Source organism: Nomascus leucogenys, chromosome 15 (assembly GCF_006542625.1).
Source record: "Nomascus leucogenys isolate Asia chromosome 15, Asia_NLE_v1, whole genome shotgun sequence".
Classification (NCBI taxonomy): Eukaryota; Metazoa; Chordata; class Mammalia; order Primates; family Hylobatidae; genus Nomascus; species Nomascus leucogenys.
In genome coordinates, this window is record NC_044395.1 from 100084833 (window position 1) to 100105954 (window position 21122).

At 37.5% G+C, this 21122-nt stretch overlaps 1 protein-coding gene across 7 annotated transcripts in view; it reads right to left on the reverse strand.

Annotated features, from left to right (window-relative positions):
* Positions 1-21122, reverse strand: part of LRRC4C (leucine rich repeat containing 4C) — a 1364302-nt gene that overhangs the window by 3755 nt on the left and 1339425 nt on the right. The gene's annotated exons all lie outside the window — the stretch shown is intronic.

Below are 21122 nucleotides of genomic sequence, written 5' to 3' on the forward strand. Positions count from 1 at the left end.
TTTAGAGGAAAATGTACCTCTAAACCAAATTAGGAGCCATCCATAGCCCACATTCCATGAGATGTATAACCACAGAGTAAGGGGTCAATGAAGTAGAGGACACTAATGTATTGTTTACCAATCAAATGTGGCCCAAATGCATGAGGACATATAATACATATCCCACCATTAGCTTCAATGTCCACGGCAGATTGAAAAGCTTAGAAAATAGGACTTTGGGACTATATCAAACAAACTAAAAGCTCCTTTGCAAAAGTAGTAATAGCTGACATATTATATTGAAGGTTATTTTATGTGCCAAGCACCATGGGCTACATACTTCACAAACAAGCCTGTCTGGAAATGGTTACATAATTTGTGGTTCCCAGTGCAAAATAAAAATGTAGGAAGCCTTATAAAAAAGTATTAATAATATCAAATCAGTAACAAAAGACCACTAAACCAAGTGTGGGTCCATCTAAATGTGGGTTTCTTTGCAACTGCACAGGTTGTAGGCCTATGAAGCTGGCTGTAATCCTTTGTAATCCTTACAACAGTTCTCTGAAGTAGGAATTGCCATTCTTTTCATTTTCAAAATGAAGAAATATCATTATAGAAGTGACATTCAAGAAGTCACATGTTTAGTAAGTATAAAGCAGTGCTCAGATGCTCATTAGACTGATCCCAGAGAATATGATCTCAGATGCTCCATAAAAATGTTGCTATGGGAATAAAGGTAAATGCAAAATATTTTTCACAATTTCTTTAAAATACCTTCCCTTTGGGGGTGACCTCAGCTGTAAGCACTGGCAACTTAATTTATGGTACCTGTGAAGATGCACTGAAATAGTGACACACACATGTATATATAAACTTCTAGAGATTCTCATATACCAACTCATTATAACACAGCTGACTGCAGCCTATAAGCAGACATATCACATATTAACTATTTTCCCATGAAGCATAATTTTTATTTACAGAAAAAAATAGTGTAACAGGACTATTACGTCTTGTGTCCCTACTCTTACTGGTTTTGAGTAGATTTTTGGGAAGGAAAATAACTCATCTCCTGCATCTCTTGTGGCCGAAGGAAGTCTTCCAAAGGAGCTTATGTTGTTACCAAGTAGACACCCCACTCAAGCTGGCTAATTGTGGACTGGGCACCTGTGTAATAACTTCTCCCAAGTCTGTCAACTCAATAAACAGTGTGTCTTCTATGAATCTCTTGGAAAGAAAAAAAAGCGGGGGGGTCAGTGGGAGGGGGTCACCATATTTCAATTCAAAAAGGCACTAATGTAGTACCCATTATGTGTCACCTTGAGCAAGTTACTTATCCTTTCTGTGGCTTAATTTCTCTCCCACTTGCAAAATGGGAATGAAGATATTAATATTACACACCACATAGGGTTGTTGTGAGGATAAAATGAGTTAATACAGAAAAAGGACTTAGAACAATACCTCCCACGTTGTCAGAACTCAATAAATGTTAGATATGATTATATAACAGATATGGTTATTATTTCATATTAAAAATATTTTAATATGAAATATTAATTTTATTATAAATACTAATTTCATTATAAATAATAGTAATCATTATACTAATATATTTAGATTTATAATGAAATATTAATTTCATTATAAATTTTTAAATTATAAACTATAATTCATAAATTTATAAACTAAAAATTAAAAATTTATAAATTTTAATTTATAATGAAATATTAATTTCGTTATAAATTATTTGATATTAAAATATTTTAATATTAAACAAATTAATATTAAATTTAATATTAAAATAATAATGTAATATTAAAAATATTTGTAGGTATGAAATAACAAATGTAATTATTAATTATATTAAAATATCATTAACAATAAATTAATATAAAAATATTTTATTATAAATAATCATATCTAACATTTATTGAGTTCTGACAATGTGGGAGGTATTGTTCTGAGCCCTTTTTGTTGTTTCCTTCAGCCAGATATTTTGCTAAGTAGTGGGCATATAAGGATGAGGAATAGAATCCTTCCCTCGAGGGAATTTAAAGGGTGAGACAGATAAGCAAACAGATGAAGTACAATGATACATGTTCATTGCTATGACAGAAGTCCACATTGGCACAAAAGCGCTAACATCAGAGCAACTTAATCTATGCCGGAAAACCAAGGAGGTTTCAAAGAAGACGGATATCTGATCTATATTTTGTAGAAGCTGCTGAGAAAAGGAAAGAAGGGCATTTTAAGCACAGAGGGATCAGCTGAACCAAGGCAAGCAGACATGAAAAATGCTAGTACATCCAGGGAACAGTAAAAAGTACCCTCTATCAGGAGAATGGAAGGCCTGAGGACGAGAATGAGAAAGGAAGCTGGAATAAGATCGGGTAAAAACTCTTAAGGGTTGGTTACGTCAAACTCAAGAGTCCCAATTTTATAGTGCAGGCAACATGTTTTGTTTTTAGAAAAGAATGCTATCATCGACTTTGTCTTGAAAAATGATGATGCGAGGTTAATATGGGGCACAGACAAGCAATGGAAGAAACTAGTGGCAAGCAGAGCAATTAGGAAGATCTTCCTGTTGGCTCAGGTGAGTCTTGGAGAGAAGCAAGTGCCAAAGAGCGATCCAGTTTCAAAGCCAGCACTTCCTTGTCTACCACCAAGGGCTTGAGGAAGAAGGGCTGGCTCCTTTTTAGGACATGATCCTTTCACTAATGGTGAGATCCCCAGTGAGAAATAGTTGCATTTACATAGCCTACAGAAGGTAGAGAAGAGGCTTTCTTTCCCCCCAGTAATAGGAGATGCACTCTTAAGGAAAAGCAGCTGTCATTAGCAATCCTTAAACATATACCCACATTTACAAAAACACTGTAAGGAACCTTGGCCTTAAGAAGGTGATATTTAAAGTCCTCCATTGCTTTCTGGCTTCAGAGGCTTTTGTGTCCTCTATGACAGCAAAAATATTTGACTAATAGATTCTGAGTTACTATTTTTTTTCCCCAGCCTTCTAAGGCCAATCAACTTGCTTCCTTCCTTGGAGCTGTTGCAGCTCTAGATTGACTTTTCACACCATCTGGTACTGTGATTATTTGTTTCTGGGTGGTTTCCTCCATCAGCCTGTGGACTCTGTGAGAACGGGGGCCATGTCTGATGGATTCCTCTTAGCCTATTGCCAACACAGTGCCTGGCATACTGTGGGCACAAAATGAAAAGATATGGAAAAATGTATGACAAAGCAAATATCTAATCACAGCCCTTTGCATATATATAGTCACATGTTCTTATGTATTAATCATGCCTTTTTATTTTTTGTGTTTTCTGATGTTCTAACATTTGAGGCCTTGCTGATCCTAGAGAGGCTACCCTTTCAGGGCTAGCAAATTCCTAGAAATAGTCAAGGACTTGCCTATAAGCATGACTTTCATACGCAAACCAGCCAATCCAAAGGTCAGACCCCAGCCACCTTCTTTATCAGGTTCTCCCAGGACTCTTAACACTCACACCACCATTCCCCTGCCCTAATCACCCCACGTCCACTTACCACTTACCAGACAACAAGGGACAGCCCCTATGTCCCAGAGCCTGCCAAAATTGTTCAAACTACCCAATCATAAGCCCATTTACCCTGCCCTCCCCTAAAACCACAATAAAGGCTCTTGCCCACATTTTCCACTGGCTGCTCCCTACTGGCTGATCCTGCTGCTTCCCACTGTGGCCTCCACATGCTGTGCCATGCCCCGCCTCCTGTGAGCTGTGAGTAAAACGTCACTTTTTAAACAGCAGCCATCTCCTGATCTGTTGCTTCACTATAGCTAAATAATAATAAAACCTGCATTCTAAAACAATTACTAAACAAAAAGGCCTGGCTCATCATGTCAATCCTGTTAACAGGTTTTATGGGACTACACCCCTGCCCCATTTATATCATGACAACAATGCGGTTGGTAGGTTTCACAACCTAAGTCAGATAGAGTTATCCTCCTTGTAAATTTAAATATGGCCTTAAATAACTCTTTTATATTTCCATTATCAATAGAAAGCTATCTAAATTTCCAGTAATCATGACCATCGAAAATTTATCATTTGAGTGATTTAGTGTAGTTTTACATATGCCCTCTCCCCCTGAAACCTATGTTATTAAGGTTATTGAGCATAAAATAACATAGCATGCAAAATCCCTGATACATAAACAAATTAACATTTTTAGGGTTGGGGTCCCAGGGTCCTGTTCCTCCATTCTTTCTCCCATTCCCTACCCCATAGCCCTTCTCAGAATCCTAGGGTCTCAGGCAAAACAGGTAGAAATAACTGGTTGACTGGAAACAGCACAAAAGTAAAGAAGATAATTCTTTACTCTGCCGTTTGCTACCTTTTTCTTTTTAAAATGTGAGGCAGTAAAGGCAGCCATGCTCAGTGGTCAAGAGAAGAGGGTCCAATGTGAGACTTCTTGAGATCATATCCCTGTTTGAACCTCAACGACCTTAAAATTGAGAAAGTTACTTCATCTCTCTATACTTTCCCCATCTGTGAAAGAACACTGTTATCTACTCAAAAGACTTTGGCTAGGACTGTTACATAATACTGCGTTATGTAAAGTTACCGTCTCATAAGAAGCAATATATAATAAATATTTAATACATATTAAAAATAAAGTGATGGGACACTCAGTTTCTTCCTATTTTTTAAGACAGGAGCAACAATAATATCTCTTATTCAAATTTGTGGTAAGGATTACTTGATAGAATCAGGAACATGCTGTAAGTAAAACACCTGCAACAATGATATATTGCTATTAATTATAAGGTATATGCATCTATTCTTTCTTACTCTCCAGGCTGTTTTATTTTCTACTTCTTGCTTACTTCAAGGTCTTTGTGGTATTGCAATTAATGAGATTTTCTATAAATCAGTCATAAGTAATGCTTTAAGAATTATAGCTGGTTCAAAGCTAATTTATAACCTACAGTGAATAATGCTTGGTACATGCACTGAATTAAATCAACTACTATCAAGAAAAGGTTTTTTACTTTAATATTTAAATTATGTTACTTTATATCAAAAGCCAGGCTTCAACATCTCTTTCGTAAGATGTTTTTATCACATCAAAGGAAAATTAATTTAGAAGTATGCACTATCCATTACAATGTCATCTGACAGCATTTATTTACAAATGCATTTGTGTAAGTTTTGAATTAAACTATGAAACTTTAAGCCTTGTCCCAGAGGATATCTTGACTTTGTCAATAGACTTTCTTCCTTTACTACCCATGCTTTAGTGCACTGAGAGCTGCAATGAGAGACACAGAAGCAAGTATATATGAAAGAGTTAGCTAACGGAGATGCTTTACTCAGCACAGTATCATTGCTAAGTCATCATAGGCTTTGTCTAAACATTAGAACTAGTTTGTAAGCAAGGAGGGAGAAAGATGAATTCAGTTAACCACAACTGTACCTCTTCTTTCCCTCCTCACATTATCCTTAACGAACCTCCCTAAACAGGAGAACCAAAACTGCTTACCCCTGGCCCCTAAGACTCCAAACCACACCTTACCATCTACATCAACATGATTTTGCTGTTCCACTGTCTGTCTTAGCACCTCTTTCCTCTTCTGGGGCTCTTCCACCAAAGCGAATGGCTTCACTGATCCTTATAGGAACTTCCCCCAAAGTTCTATCCACTCTTTCATGGAAAATCCAACAGACATCTGTGCTCAGATTTACTGAATCTTTTGACTCACCTTGCTGTTTTCTTCCATCCTGAATTGTTGTGTCATAATTCTTGTATAATCCTAAACAAGTTTCTACATTGAAAAACCTTCCTAGACTCATACTTCCAATTCTTTTTTTAAAATTAAATTAAATTTGAAGTTCCTGGATACATGTGCAGGACGTGTAGGTTTGTTACATAGGTTAAACGTGTGCCACAGTGGTGTGCTACACCTATCAACCCATGACCTATGTATTAAGCCCCGCATGCATTAGCTATTTCTTTCTGATGCTCTCCCTCCCCTCGCATCCCAAACAGGCCCCGGTGTGTGTTGTTCCCCTCCCTGTGTCCACGCGTTCTCATTGTTCAGCTCCCACTTACAAGACAGAACAGGCAGTATTTGGTTTTCTGTTCCTATGTCAGTCAAACTTCCAGTTCTTAATAAATTCTGACCTAATCTTCACGGCTCCACTCACAGACACTGCCAAACTTTGTGAGGTGATTCTTTTCCTTACCCTCATAATCAATAAAGTCAGCTCTGCCTTATCAACAGGTTATGTTGGTAATATTTCAGGAATTACCTTTTTACAATACACAAGGTGTATTACTCATTTAAAATGTGATTGAATCTCAAACAATATCTTCACCCTCCCCCCACCCCACAAACACAAATTTGTTGCCTACCCAAACATCCTACTCCCTTACTCTTTTCTAAGAAAATTTTATATAAAACATTTACTCCCATGCAAAAACAAAACAAAACAAATATATATATATATAGGTCTATATACTTTTTTATATCTATATAAAAAGTGTATATATATATATATGTATATACACACACACACACACACACACACACACACATATACTATTTTATCTGTTTTGGGAGAGGCTGACCCAGTACTTAAGGGTGAATAGGGTTTCGTTTAAGTTAGAAGTAGGCAAACTTTTTCTGTAAAGGGCCAGAGAATAATTATTTCAGGCTTTATAAGCCATATGATCTCTTGTTGCAACTACTCAGTTATGCCACTGTAGCAGCCATAGACAAAAGGTATATAAATGGGCACGGCTGTGCTCCAATAATACTATTTGTAGCTTAAAATGATATTTTTGGAAATTGTAGCTAGAGCAATCAGACAAGACAAATAAAGGACGTCTTGGAAAAGAAGAGGTCAAATTATCTTTGTTTGCAGATGATATGATCTTATATTTGGAAAACCCTAAGGACTCTACCAAAAAACTGTTAGAACTGATAAATTCAGTAAAGTTGCAGAATACAAAATCAACATACAAAAATAAGTAGCATTTCTAAATGCCAATCGCAAACAATCTGAAAAAAGAAATCAAGAAATTAATCCCGTTTACTATAGCTATAAATACAATAAAATACTTAGGAATTAACTTAAATAACTGAAAGATCTCTACAATGAAAACTATAGAACATCGATGAAAGAAGAAATTGAATCAGACACACAAAAAATGGAAAGATATTCCATGCTCATGGATTAGAAGAATCAATAGGATTAAAATGTCCATATTACACTAAGCAATCTACAGATTCAATGCAATCCCTGTCAAAATACCAAAGACATTCTTCACAGAAATAGAAAAAAAATCTTAAAATGTATATGAGACCACAAAAGACCCAGAACAGCCAAAGCTATCCTGAGCAAAAAGAAGAAAACTGGAGGAATCTCATTACCTGACTTCAAATTATACTACAGAGCTATAGTAACCAAAACAGCATGGTACTGGCATAAAAGCAGACACATACACCAATGGAACATAATAGAGAATCCAGAAACAAATCCATACATCTACAGTGAACTCATTTTTGACAAAGGTGCCAAGAATATACACTGGAGAAAAGACAGTCTCTTTAATAAATGGTGCTGAGAAAACTGTATGTCTATATGCAGAAGAAGAAAACTAGACCTCTATCTCTGGTCATATAAAAACATCAAAATGGATTAAAGACTTAAATAGACATTGTAATGAGATGTCATCTCACTCAAGTTAAAAGGGCTTTTAACCAAAAACAGTAACAAATCCTGGTGAGGATGTGGGACAAAGGGAACCCTCGTACACTGTTGGTCAAAATGTAAATTAGTATAACCACTCTGGAATACACTTTGGAAGTTCTTCAAAAAACTAAAAATAGAACTATAATATAATCCAGCAGTTCCACTGCTAGGCATATATTCCCTAAAAAAGGAAATCAATATATGGAAGAAATATCTGCACTCCCATGTTTATTGCAGCACTGTTCATAATATCAAAGATTTGGAAGCAACCTAAGTGTCCATCAACAGACAAATGAATTTTTAAAATGTGGTACATATATACAATGAAGTTCTATTCAGCTATAAAAAAGTATGAGAAACTATTCACTTGCAACAACATGGATGGAGCTGGAGGTCATTATGTTAAGTGAAACAAGCCAAGCACAGAAAGACAAATTTCGTATGTTCTCACTTATCTGTGGGAGCTAAAAAGCAAAACAACTGACTAATGGAGATAGAGAGCAGAATGATGGTTATCAGAGACTTGGAAGCATAGTTGGATGTGGGGAGGCAAAGGAGGGATGGTTAATGGGTATAAAAATATGGTTAGACAGAATTAATATGATCTATTTGATAGCACAATAGGGTGACTACAGTCAACAATAATTTACTGTACATTTAAAAATAACTAAAATAGTAAAATTGTTGTAACACAAAGGATAAATGCTTGAGGTCATAGGTGCCCCATTTATCCTAATGTGATTATTATGCATTGTATGCCTGTATCAAAGTATCTCATGTATCCCATAAATATATACACCTACTATGTACCCACAATAATTAAACTTTTTTAAAAAAGAATATATATATATATAAATAAATTCTATTTCCTAACCATTTAAAAATTCACAAACATTCTTAGCTCACAGGGCGCACACAAAAAAGTAGCAGTTTGTCTTGCAGATTATAGTTAGCTAAGCTCTTGTCTAAGCAAAGATTGATAGTACCATTCCTGCTTTCAGAGACTAATGAGGTCTGAACATGTGACACAATCTGGCTAATAAGATGTGAGGGGAAGTCAGCTGAGGGATTTCAGGAATTTTTTTCTCCCACTAATAAGAAGAAAAACATGGGGAAGAAATAATTCTTTGTTCTGTTTCTAGATATTGTTGAGGGTAAAAGATGCCTAGAGCTGCTGCAGCCATCTTGTGGCCAAGAGGGGAGGCAGCCTGAGGACAAAGCTGATATATCAAGAAAGAAAAAATGAAAAAATGGAAAGAACTTATATCTTTGATATTTGTGATAAGCAGCTGAATTATGAACCCTGTAACTGTTTTTCTTCTGGACTTATTATGTAAAATAATATATTACAGTATAAACAGTTATTATTTTTCTGGTTACATGCAGCCAAACCTATCCTGATACAATTATGTTCATTTCTTCTCTCTCTCTCTCCTTATTTCCTCAGCCAATAGCAAAGAAGATGGAAACATTTTATTATTTTATTTCCCTATACCATTATAAATATGAGACCTTTCAAAGGAAACAAGTTAAGGTGAAGCAACATGATATCCTTATAAGAAAGGTCTGAAGCTCATCCCGCATCATGCTAAGAAGGATTTCTACTGCAAAATCATTTATCTGGACATCTCTGGGTTTTAAAGAATGCTAGAATACACAGGAGAAAAAACAAAGCAATGAATTAAATAACACCATTACCAAAGGTAACACACTTCTTCAAATCAAGTTTATTTCATAAATATTTCCTAATATAGATCATTTATTTTCCCATTTTTAACCCAATCTTGCAAATCTTGAGCTTTCTCCACCCCTTATGCAGGAGTATGTAGTTCTGCAGATTTTCAGGGAAAAGAATTCTGTTTTGTAAATATGCCCAGGGATGAATCAGTAGGTAAATGTAATGGAAATGCTACAACCTTCAAATGGCTGTAACCCAGTGAATCAACCTGTCAAGTTAACAGGCAGCTGTTTGGCTAAACACACTGACTCTTCAATGTTTCTAGAAAATGCTAAAATTTCAGAAGTTGAGATTTACAAAAAAAAAAAAACCCACCTGACTCTGCATTTTCATTCTTCTAGAAGACTTATTTGGCTTACAGTGGAAGAATGTATAATATATTCTTAGGGTTTATGTTTCTCTGTAGTCAGGACTTCTCACCTAATGATATTATAATGTTGTCACTAGTGTTGTGACTATATGTCACTAGTGATAACATTACTATGTCATTAGGTGAGAAGTTCTGACTACAGAGAATTATGTACTAGAAAAGTAGAACAACAAAAACAACGTGGCTGCCACCAACACGGGGTCATGTGCTGGAGTGTATAATAAGGATTGTAAGAGAGCTAAATTACCCATGTCTTCAAGAACTTTCCCATCTTGGAGGTATAAAACACATTATAGACATATATCAAAAATTAAAAAATGTACATATATGCATATAGGTACTAGTGTAAATCAATACATTCAATATTTACATGCCATAAAGAATTACCAGAGATTAATGTAGGCATAGCTAATCAGAGAATGCTTTAAGAAGAGAATCTGGGGATGGGCATGGTGGCTCACATCTGTAATCCCAGCACTTTGGGAGGTCAAGGTGGGCGAATCACCTGAGGTGGGGAGTTCGAGACCAGCCTGACTAACATGGAGAAACCCCATCTCTACTAAAAATACAAAATTAATCAGGTGTGTTGATGCATCCCTGTAATCCCAGCTACTCGGGAGGCTGAGGTAGGAGAATAGCTTGAACCCGGGAGGCAGAGGTTGCAGTGAGCTGAGATGGCACCATTGCACTCCAGCCTGGGCGACAGAGCGAAACTTTGTCTCAAAAAAAAATAAAAAGAGGAAGAAGAGAATTTGGGGCCAGGTGCGGTGGCTCACGCCTATAATCCCAGCACTTTGGGAGCCGAGGTGGGCAGATTATGAGGTTAAGAGATCGAGACTATCCTGGCGAACATGGTGAAACCCCGTCTCTACTAAAAATACAAAAAGTAGCTGGGCATGGTGGTGGGCACCTGTAATCCCAGCTACTCAGGAGGCTGAGGCAGGAAAATTGCTTGAACCGGGAAGCGGAGGTTACAGTAAGCCAAGATTGTGCCACTGCACTCAAGCCGGGCAACAAGAGCTAGACTCCATCTCAAAAAAAGGAAAGACAAAAAAAAATAGAAATTTGGAATTTTATGCAGGTCTTTAAAGGAATATAGATTGGCATGGAGGCGGGGCAGTGTTGGATTAAGTAGGAGCTTACTTATGAAAGCAGAGGAGTAGGAGCACAAAATAATAAGAAAACTGACTTAATGGAAGTAAAGGACTTACACTATAGAAGTTAGTTAAACTAGCCCAATTGAGGGGCACTGCAAGCCTAACAAAAAAGTTCGAATGTGTTTTAATAAAAAAACTTGGAAACTTGTGGCTTTTAAGCAGGAGAGGGAATGATGAGAATACTGTTTTGGAAAGTTTCTGCTCTTGTCCCTAAAGGAAATTGCAGAGAAGACTTTGATGAGAAAGTAAGTGACTTTAATAATCGACGTCCCTAGTATTGCTTTAGAAATGAATGGAACCGATCTCCAATCTGATTATCTGACTACTGAGACGTGTATAGTTCAAATTAATACGCCCCAGTTAAAATCCTGTTGAGCATGAAATACCAATGAAGAGAAAATTAGCTTCTGCATATGGTCACGTTAGAAAATATCAGGGTATACAAAAAGAGCAGTGTATCATTTTGGAATCTCTGATCTGCAAGTCAGGAAAAGAGGCATCTTTGATATCTAGAGTGACTCGTGTCCATGCTGCAGATAGCACACAAAGGACTACTAAACACACATTTAGTTTTAGTCATCTAATTTGAAACAATGCTGAAGCACAAAAAGAATGCCCAATCTACAATAGTAAGACCCAGCAAAACAAAAACCAGCTTTAGAGTAAAATGCCTCCCGCTGGAGCGTTGGTTTGGTATTCCTGACTGTTTGATCTTTGGTAAATTGGCCGTCTCCGAGCCGCACCTTCCTAAGTAGGAATGATAACAATACAATAAACAGACATTGTGAGGATTACACGAATTAAATGGCATAGTGTACACTGAAAGCGAATCCCCAAACTTGTCCCTGAACCTCCATAAAAGCCACGACCACGTGACCAGTTGCTCAAGGCAAAATTGTTAAACTCTTCTTTGACTTTTTTTTTTCTGTATTCACCTGCAGCCCAGCACTATTCTGATTCAACCTTAAAACATAATGTGGGTCTGTCTACTTTTCCTCATTGTCTCTTTCTAGATGATATGTCATCTTCATTTCCAACCTGAACCTCTGAAACACACTGCCATGAATTTCCCTACTTTGGTTAACTGCATTACGACAATTCATTCTTTTTAGAGTATTTAGATTGAAGTTTTAAATTATAAATATGTTCATGCTATTTTTCTAGTTGAAACACCCCTATTAGCTCCATACCTTTTTAGAACAAAATGCAAACCGCGTTGGGCTCCAAGACTCAGCCTGACCTCTGTCTACTTCTCCCACTTCTCAGCTTTTTCTTACTCCACCTTCTCGTTTCCACCCCATTGGCCTTTCATGGTTTCTCAAAAGATTCAGCCTTGTTCCCGACTCAGGACCTTTGTACTAGGATTCCCTCTGCCTGCAATGTGTATCCTTTGATTTTTGCGTGGTTGGTTTTCCTTTTAATTCTGGGCTCACTTTAAATTTTACCTTCTCAGAAAGTTCTTTTTGATTACCTGGCAAAAAGTATCCCTTTTGTCATATTTAATAAGTTACCCATATTCAATTTTCCTCATGGCACATGTCACTATTTGTTATTTTTTCTCATACACTCAGGTGCATATTTTCTTACTGCCTGTCTCACCTCAGTGGAAGGTTAATTTCCATGGAGTAGAGACTTGTCTTCCTTATTCAGTAGTATTCACCTAGAACAGTATTCACGGCGTATTTGTTAAATGCATGAATGAATGAATGAGTACCCCACGCAGACAGAAGCAGGTTGAAAACTCATTAAGTCAAGGCTGTAAACGCACTAAGGACCCATAGGATGTCATACTCACTTATCGATCCCTGTCACCTAGTAGAACCCCATTCACATAACGGGAATTTCATCGATTTTGGGAATAATGTTTTCCAGTTTGTAGTTATTTTCATAGAAGTTTCTCCTACAAAGAGCTGAGAAGAACAGTGATTTAAAGATCATCTCACTGTCTCTTTGCATGTTTTTTTTTGAGGGGGATGGGGTGGGTGATAAAGTCGGGGAGATTTCTCTATTTCTTTTTCTTTGTCTATTATTATCAGTAGCAGCCCTGTTTTATGTTTGACCAAACAATGCCCTCTGCTGTATGTGCCTAAAATAACATGATTGCCTTGAAAATTTCTGCCTAAGAGGATGCCTAGTTGTTTTCATGATTTGCTTCTTCCCACCTACGTGTACTCCAGAACTAGGGAGGACTGGATTAGCTTTCAGGTCACTGCATTGGATCAGAACACTTTATAACAGAGAAAAGAACTCCTAGAGTCAGCAAATGCCTTTAAAATGGAAGGGCTTCTTGATCACCACGTGCCTGCTACAGAGACTCATTTGAACCATTTACTTAAAAATCTATGGCTGGAAAAGATCTTCTAATTCTACTATCACAATCTAAAGCAACAAGATAGAATAGGCAAGGGACTGGGGAAGGCTATGGTGGCTCTAAACCTTGTCTTAGCAACAAAAAGTCAAATCTACTTCATGCTAAAAAATCCGACCCAGGGATACAGTCACAGCTTGGCAGGGCTAAAAATAAAATTAATTTGTTTTTTTTTTTCCTGCTTGTTTACCCTCTAATGATGCTGGAGAGATAAGGGTACCTGGCATGAGGTTTCTGGTTGTTTATGAATCCTTTCGATCGTATTCACTTTTTGATATTAATTATTTCAGAAAATGTAAAATATAGATGACCAACTTGTTTCTCAAATTATAGGGTGGGATTTGAGGTGTTTGGGGGTATGTTTATGTTTTTGACAGCAATTTGCTTTAGTGAAACGTATAACCAGAGAAAAATATTTAAAATCTCGAGCTCCATGTACTGCTAGATATTGCACTCTCCAGGTAATGAAATCAGAATTCTCCAATGATTAGGAATATGCCTGTTTGTAACAATGCCTGCATTCTCCTTTGTGCTAATATTTTAAGTCTGGAGCCCCACAATGCAAGAAACTGTTGTCTCTTTTTTCTTCCTTTTTTTTTTCTTTTTACTTCAAGTTCAAGGGCCATTTAATGATTAACGTATGTTATTCCTTATCTCCACAAGTGCTCTTTTCTTTTCATATTTTTCCCATAGGAGACTTTCAAAGCAACATTTTGCAGACTTAGTGTAACAATACGTGGGAGCCTAGACAATCACAGTGCAAGAAAGCATAGCCCATCAATAGCTCCCCAGTGCCTACAGAATTAAGCCTAACTCCCTTACTGCTTCTACCCACTAGATGCCAGTAGCAACCTCAGTTGTGACACTCTACAGTGTCTCCAGACACTGCCAAATGTCCCCTGGGGGGCAAAACTGTCCTCTTTGAAAACCACTGCCTTTGTGTGACATGTAAGCCCCTCCATAGTGCTGTGCCATTCTGCTTTCCCCGTCGTATCTCCCACTGTTCTTAACACAGTCTGGGCTGCAGTCTGTTCCGACTCTAAAAATACTCCCTCTACTTTTCCTCTTTGGGGACTTGCTCCTTCTTACTTTAGACTGAAATTACCTACCCTGATTTTTTTTAAATCAAAATTGTACCCAGTCAGAGCCAATTTTACAATGGCTCTTTCTACTAGGCTGTCATCAGCCTTATTGATCAGTATAAATCCATCCTTCCCCTAAATTGTCTGTAAAGCCAAGACTCTAACACTTACCAAATCCGTGTTTGCATGTAAATGTTTTGGGAATGTGTTCAACCTATTTCATCATAAGTTTTCTCAAAGACAGAAACTGGTTGATATTTAGGCATTCAATAAATATTAGCTGAATTGAATTACTGAAATGTGTCACATATTTCAATTCATAGCAGCCAAATTGATAAACTAATTTTATAAAAACATAATGTATTGAAGTCCATTGCTAAGACTTATATGTGAACCAAAAAGATAGAAAAGGTATAAAACTTAGTTTAAATGGCAAAGAGAGGACTCAATAATTACTCCTTGCCACCCTCCATATAAACAAATGAAAACGTATATATTAAGATCGTGAAGAAGTAAATTACCAAAATCAGCATGTAAATAGGGGATTGAAAAGGATGGTTTAGGGTAAAAATCTATCCTTAGCAGCAGTAACCTGTATCCTAAATATTACATCCAGAGTATCTTGTATATTATGTATGCTCAATATAGGAATAAATATGTGGCCTCAAGAAAAGGTTGATTGTTGCAGATTTCTAGCTGCTTACACAACTAAGCAGACACTAATAGTACATAGAGACTTAAAAATCAGAGACACAAATTTTTGTAGTACCCTTCTGTGAAACTGCCTGGGGATTGAGTATTGTGATTTTGGACTCTATTATTGTGAGGAGAAATGAGCTAATATAGAAAGTTTTAGAACAGTGTCTTGTACATAATCAATACTGTAGGAATATTTGTTATTGTCTTCATTGTTTCCATTCTTTGTCTAGTACTGATGACAGTTAAAGTCCATATACGGAGAATGGTTGATGCATCGACTATAATAATATAACACTAAAACAATTTGAATCATACAATTAAGTTCTCTTAGTTTTATTTTTCATCAATAACCGTATTTGATTATTATTTCCTTTTCCATGAAATTGTAGAGTACCATCATGGGTTCCTAAGAAGTTTATTAATGGGTTTCAAATCATTTGTGAACCTCCTGAAAGTATATGCCAATTTTTGTTTAAATGTGATTATATATTTTTATAGAAAGAGTATTCATTAGTCTTAACATCATACTCTCAAGGAGATTTATGGCTCCAAAAAAGTTTAAGTTCCATACAAAGTAACTGATAGACTGAAGTGCTTGAAAGGTCTGTTAGAGTTCGAGCTATAAATTAGCGAATTGGCATTCTGCTCTACATATCAATTTTTTACGTGTTTAGCAAGTACATTTACAACCTTCTCATAATGAGCTACCAAAATCAAATTTCTGAGAGTAAAAACCCAGGCCTTGAGTAAATTCCTCAGAACAAATGCCCGTTGGGAAAGGGTCTTGGGATGCAGTCTACCCTGGTGACAGCAATTTTTGCCAAACAACTTAAACACCAGTACACAGGTGACATTTTGTCACTCCATGTCATTTCTTTTTTTTTTTTTTTTTTTTTTTTTTTTGAGACGGAGTCTCGCTCTGTCGCCCAGGCTGGAGTGCAGTGGCGCGATCTTGGCTCACTGCAAGCTCCGCCTCCCGGGTTCACGCCATTCTCCTGCCTCAGCCTCTCCGAGTAGCTGGGACTACAGGCGCCCGCCACCACGCCCGGCTAATTTTTGTTTTGTATTTTTAGTAGAGACGGGGTTTCACCGTGGTCTCGATCTCCTGACTTTGTGATCTGCCCGCCTTGGCCTCCCAAAGTGCTGGGATTACAGGCGTGAGCCACCGTGCCCGGCCACTCCATGTCATTTCTTTAAGGAATTTGTGGCAATGTGTGAATCAGGATGCCGAATGATAAAATAAGGTCCTGTGCTCCCTCAACAGAGCAGAAATGGGACCTTCTCTGTTCCAGAATTTTCTTTCATTTTGCTATAGTTTATTCCTCAAAGGAAAATGCAGTAATGCATTAACTAATGCATTGATGTTTATCGTTTAGGGTGTTTTGGGTGACCATTCTTGATGCCAAAGGAGAAAACACTGTACTTATGAATATTAGTGGAAAAACAACCATATAAAAGAAAGAAATAAAAAATAATATTCTATTAAAACAAATATAACCAAGACCCCAATAAGGATCCTCTCTCAATAAACAAATCTAGTGTTGGAGAGAGGGTAAACTGCAGAAACTGGTCATATGTTTTAGCTTCTCGGGATGCCCAATAGGCTGATTTGCTCTAGACTTTCAGTTTGAAAAATATAGGGGAGAGAAAAGCATATAAAAAGGGTTGAGTATTTCAAATTATGTTTAATCAAAATATGTAGAAAATTATGATCCATATATATTTTGTTTTCATCTAGGTTAATGACAAAGCAAGTAACTAAAGAAGTGCTTTTCAAAAAAGATCGAACAAGCCCATCTGAAATGTAAGTCCCTGGCAAGGCAGGCAGAGAAGGATGTGATTTCAGAAAGTTGGTAATGGCGGTTAATAGCCTTGCTTCCCAGGCTTCCTTTGGATTGATGACCGGCTGGGAGGAGTTGATAGTCATTAACCCCCAACTTCTCATTAATCCTTAGAAAATGCCCTGTGCTAAGGTCACCAATGCCTTTATAGGTTGAAAACAAACAAACCAACGACAGTACCCAAAAGGCATATGGATTTTTATAATGAGCAATGCAATTTAAATTACCATGCAAGGCAATTCGAAGAGAACAAATATCATGTATATAGAGTCATTCAGATTTTAAAATCACCTTCCAACGTTTTACCAAGTACTTACTTCCTTGTTCATTACTAAATAGTACAAAACCCTAATTTCCTAGAGAGTAACCAAAAACATATTTATAACCCCAGGCAAAGCACTAAAGATGTCTGGGATTCATTTTATAGTAGGGTGCGGGGAAAGAGAATCTCTAAAGTCATTTCAGCTATAATAATATATGAGTCTAAGTATACTGTCTAACGCTATACCTACCAGGGAACTCCAATTCAGTAACTTGCCATCATTGATCATTTGTAACAGGGTACTGAGACAAGCCCAGTATAAACAATAGTCATAAACCAACGCCAACGTGCTCCACTGAAGGAGTGTGTATGATTACATAGATCCTTGTAAGTAGTCTGGGTGTCCAGAGAGAACCAGTGAGCCTTAAGCAATCAGTGAAAGGTATGTGGACAGTGGATCTAGGGGATATGTAGATTTGAATAAGCAAAAGGTCTAGCATTTCAAGAGAGAAAAAAAAAAACAGGCACTTTCCTTCAATAATATTTTTTGAGTGCCTACCAAATTTCAAGCACAATGCTCATTTCTTGACACTTAGGGCCAAATGTCTCTCATCAAGAATCTCACAGTGCAGTATGATTCACAGGTGAGTAAGCCAGGAATTATAATGCAGCAGAAAATACTAGAGAAATTCTATTCTCTATTCTTTAGAATGAGGTATTATAGCGGCACACAATAAGGAACAGACACTAACAGAGAGCAGAAAGACAGAAAAAACGGACAGAACCAGGCGTGGTGGCATGTGCCTGTATTCCCAGCTACTTGGGAGGCTGAAGCAGAAGGTTCACTTGAGCCCAGGAATCTGAGCCCAGCCTGTGCAACATAGCAAGACACTATCTCTAAATCATCATCATCATCATCAAGAAAAGAGAAAGAATTTGTTTGAAAATAGGCACAAGTTGGGTAGGGAATATATGAAAGTAAACATGACATAGGCAGTGGAGTAGTAAGCAGAATAAATGAAATAACACCAGAATATAAAAAATAGACAAGGAATTTAGATTTGATATTAACTCATGGATAGATTTGTAGGGACTTGATTTTTCTTTCTGACGTGTGATCAGAAATAGAAAGGTAATGGAGATATAAGCCAAACTCTAAGATGAATGGTTTGGAAACTACTGCCCACAGGCAAAAGTGGAAGGGAAAAGGACAGTGGGAAGAGTATTTAAGGAAAAGCAAGTCTGCGGTGGTATGGAATATGAATAGGACAGAGTGAAATAGATTATTTCAATAATCAAGCTATAAAATACTGATGGCCTGGGTTAGGCTCTGACTTTTACCTAAAATATAAGCTGAAATAACATTATGATTTTTCTATCTCTGCTCTGGAATCCTTAATATGTGATACTCTTTATATATATTTAGCAGATCCCATGATTCCTGACCTGTCATTGCTTCCTCTGATTTCTGTATATTTTTTAGTCCCCACAACTCTGGAGTCAGTCCTGCAAATCTAGTGGCACCCACTGAGTATCTCAGACCCACTGCTTTCCAGTTTTCAGCATGACTTAAGAGTTTAATAAATTCACCAAAATGACCCACAAAAACCTGATAAGGAAACTCTCTTTAATTGAGTCTGTGTTTATGAGATCTGAGCAAGGGGAGGAAACAGAGTAGACTCTTTCTGTGATTTCCAGGCAACGTCATTTAATCAGAATGCAGATAGCAGGGATGGCCTCCTAATTGGAAATGGAAACTGGTTTAAAGTAACCTCAACACTGTTAACATTGTATAATGAGGAAACCTTGGTGATGACATGTCAGATAATGGAAATGACTGGAATCAGTGATTTTTTTTGTTTCTTCCTAATGACTGCAAAAGAGGGAATTATTCAGCAAATGCAGACATTTGAAAATTAGATTCGCAGTTTATTTACTTAAGGCAGTCCTCATTTTGCTCCATGCTGTGTTAACCATAGGTTGTGAATATTGGAACCAAGTTTTCTTTTTTGCACAATTCCTATATTTGCTCTTAGTTACCATGGAACCTTGCAAAACTAGGATTCAATTCCAAAATGAATGAGCTTCAGTTAACACAGTACCACGGAAAGTAAAAACTCCCTGTATTTTTCTGTATTCACTTTGCCTGCAATGCATCATTTGCAAAAATATTTCATGGGAAAAAATAGAGCTGTACATGAAAAGCAATAAGGAGCTGGGTCCTTATGGTATCATAATGGGATAAGAAAGCAGGGAAGCCTGTGCATGCTCCTATTTAAACCATTATTAACTATGTTTCCTTGATTTGGATGGTTAAAATTACTTTTTAGTTACTTTTCCCGCCATGTCTTTATTCTTGAAAGGATGCATTTTTAAAAGAATAATCTGAAAAAGCACGGGGCTGACAGTCTGATTCTAATATGGATATTAGAGACGTTGGGTGATAATAATGCAAGTTACTTAAACTTTCCATACCCATCTGTAAAGTGAGGAGAGAATATGTGTTCTTTCTATGCCAAAGGCATACCGCGAAAAGAAACTTTAATAAGAAATCAGGCCGGGCGCGGTGGCTCACGCTTGTAATCCCAGCACTTTGGGAGGCCGAGGCGGGTGGATCACGAGGTCAGGAGATCGAGACCACGGTGAAACCCTGTCTCTACTAAAAACACACAAAAAATTAGCCAGGCGTGGTGGCGGGCGCCTGTAGTCCCAGCTACCCGGAGAGACTGAGGCAGGAGAATGGCGTGAACCCGGGAGGCGGAGCTTGCAGTGAGCCAAGATCGCGCCACTGCACTCCAGCCTGGGCGACAGAGCGAGACTCCGTCTCAAAAAAAAAAAAAAAAAAAAAAGAAATCAGTGTGTACAAAGTACAATCCACAAAATTAGGTTAAATTATGATATAGGTGTCATTCCTGCATTCCTCAGTCCCATTTTTTAAGCTGCACCTGACATGTGAGCAGAACTAGAAGAGGGATGGAGATGTAAGCAAAACTCTAAGATGAATGGTTTGGAAATTACTGCCCATAGGCAAAATCGGGCTCACCACCCCAGTTTTTGTAAGTAAAGTTTTATTAGTAGACTTCCACACCCATGCATGTAAGCATTGTCTATGGCTGCTTTTACATTGAAGGGCAGAACTGAGTGGTTGTGATAAACTATATGGCTTGCAAAGCCTAAAATATTTACCACCTGGTCTCCTAAAAAAAAAAAAAAAAAAAAAAAAAAAAAAAAAAAAGGCTGCTATAACATCCATCCAGAGAATTTCTTTTCTTTTTTCTTTTTATTTTCTTCTTTTTTTTTTTTGATATGGAGTCTCACTCTGTCGCCCAGGCTGGAGTGCAGTGGCACGATCTCAGCTCACTGCAAGTTCTGCCTCCTGGGTTCACACCATTCTCCTGCCTCAGCCTCCCGAGTAGCTGGGATTATAGGCACCTGCCACCACGCCCGGCTAATTTTTTTTTTTTTGTATTTTTAGTAGAGACGGGGTTTCACCGTGTTAGCCAGGAGGGTCTCGATCTCCTGATCTCGTGACCTGCCCACCTCAGCCTCCCAAAGTGCTGGGATTACAGGTGTGAGCCACCACGCCCGGCCCATCCAGAGAGACTTTTCTTACCTACTCTCTTCAGTCCCAAGGCTACCAAGATAACCTGTGAAGGCATGGAAGAAAAATACTAAAACTTCTATTTGTAATTAACTTTATTCTAAGAACAAGTAAAGAAATTCAGCTTCACTAATTCTGCAATGGTGCCATGCATCGTATAACTTGTGGAGGAATCCTGGGGAAAAGTGGGAGTTCCAGAACAGAGGGCTTGCCTGTAGCACCATTACTTGATCACACTTTCAGTACACTGTGATATACTGCTATTTCTGTATGGTGGGATAATTGGCT